This window comes from Coenobita brevimanus, chromosome 43 (genome assembly GCF_032717465.1).
Source record: "Coenobita brevimanus isolate Jiangsu-jjx chromosome 43, ASM3271746v2, whole genome shotgun sequence".
NCBI lineage: Eukaryota > Metazoa > Arthropoda > Malacostraca > Decapoda > Coenobitidae > Coenobita > Coenobita brevimanus.
The window spans coordinates 15,730,987-15,733,255 of record NC_136996.1 but is presented as its reverse complement, the minus strand read 5'-3'; positions in this window follow the sequence as shown (position 1 = coordinate 15,733,255).

Genomic DNA, 2,269 nt, shown 5'->3' with positions numbered 1-2,269 from the left:
TAAACGAAGCTGCGCTGTAAATCTCCATCATGGCCTGCTGCCCAAATTTACTCCAGCCTATCCCCCCTGCTTATCTCTTCTCACCATGTCCAGTACTGAGACCGACCCCTCAATGGCCTTTGGTTCCTTCTTCCTCGCAAAAAAAAATAATAATAATAATAACTTTAAAAAGAACCAAATCATTGCACTAATAGACCTAATGGTATTTTCTTCTGCATTTGCCTTAAAGGGTACTAGAAGAAAATAACTAAAATAACCTGAATTGATATTAATGATAAGTGGGGGCGCTCACCATCCACTCACTCAATGTAGTGCTGCTTTGGGAGTCTGCCCTTTCTCTCTTCCATCCTTCCTCTTTTGTCATTCTTTCCTTCATCTTTCCTCTTTCTTCTGTCTACAGGTGACTATACTCCCTCTTCTGTCTTTCTTTCCTTCATTCTTTCCTCTTCCTTTTGCCTATGGGTGACTCTACACTGAGTAAGAAGCTAAATGGTTTCCTGTACACCAGGAAACCATTTACTCTGCTGAGTGGTAACCATATAATCAAATTGTAGTGCCTGGTGGTTTAGTGGGTAATTAAGGTGCTTCAATCGGACTGAGCCATTGTTGGTTTATATCCAAGGGTTGGTTGGGGTTTATTGCTCAAGTTATGCCACTCAGGGATGAGTTAGGCTGGTCACTCTCATCTTAAACTAATGGGATTAGTTCAAAGGTAGCAATAAAGTGCATGGAATTTAAATCTTAAGGGGAATTACATTATGTGGACCTACTACTTATCAATGTTAACCTGACAATTGTATTGTGTATCTTTACTTAGCTGATGTTTTCTATCTTACATTTTCTTACATTACATTTACTTACCTTCCCCATACATATCTTGGCTAACATTATCTACTGTAAACTTTACAGGTGATGTGACTCATGAGCAGCCTCAGGATATGCCAAATGAGGAGGAAAAGGAAGAGGAACCACTACCACTACCTACAAAGGAGGCCATGAGCACTCCCACTTCTTAGACAATGGCATGCTTATGCATCTCTACAGGACTCCACGGAAGGCAAGGAGATGGTATATCAAGCTGTTTGGGAATGCCGTGGACGTGTGCATCTGCAATGCCTGGCTGCTGTATGAGCGTGATCACTTATCACTGGGGGAGAACCAATGCCTCTCAAGGACTTCAAGCTGGACATCTGCAGATTTGCCAGGTGCCAGAAGACAAAAGCCTCGAAGTCCATCAAGCACTCCTTGAGCTTCGACCCATTGCCTGTGCCAGAAAGAGGTCAGGGGTCCATGGTTCCAGGAGTAGAGGAGTGCATGGACAACTGCATGCCCCGCCTATCCACTGATGTCAATAGCCGTCAAATCTGTAAGCATGGTCAAAGGAAGGGAGCATTCATCGGTTACGGTGGATATGTACAGTGCGTTAAGTTGCCCTCTGCCTGTCAGAACCACACAATTGCTTCTTGCTCTTCCATGAAGCCTCACAGGGAGAGTTAATGTAAATATACTCTCTAAGATTAGATGTCATACACATAGTTTTGTAACACTGTATAATTATATTGTTAAGAAACGAGATTTGTCAGTTAGGAAGTCGAGGAGCATTTCGATGTTTCTCGACGTTTAACTTAGGTTTCGGTACGAGTCAGAGTTGCCAGTTTGCCTGCTGTTAATGAGCTTAGTTGTTTCGTAAGTTATGCATTAATTTTTATGCCCTTTTTCTCTATGATGTTTTATTTATGTGATTGCTTGTTAAATTGTGTATTTCAGTTTAAGTTTGTATGCTAAATAATTTACAGTGTTATGTAGTGTAGGAAAACTTTGGCATGTTTTGATTATCGCCGACTTGGTAACTGTGCTCTCTCTCTCTCTAGAATACACCAGGCCCGTGGAGAAGTAGATCATTCTCGAACACTGCAAACTTATAAAAGGATGGCTAAGAGTCTAGAACAAGTTCAGCTGGTTTTTCAGTTCAGTTTGAGTGTAGTGGAGTAACAGTGCAGTGTCAGTGAAGTTTGTATATTATCGGTACTTGTGTAATAACAGTGAAGAGTTGTCAAGCATTAAGTGTAACAGCAAGTGGTAAAGTTTGTATAGTTCCACTGCTTGTGAGAACAGTGAAGTGACGTTGGAAAGCATTAAGTGGAATTATTTTGAAAATAAAGACAGTGAACTTTAAGAAGCCAGTGTTTATTTTATGCTTCAGCTGATCTTGTGTGCTGTACACCTAAAGGCTGACCATAAGGAGAACAACTCACTGGGCAATATCCTT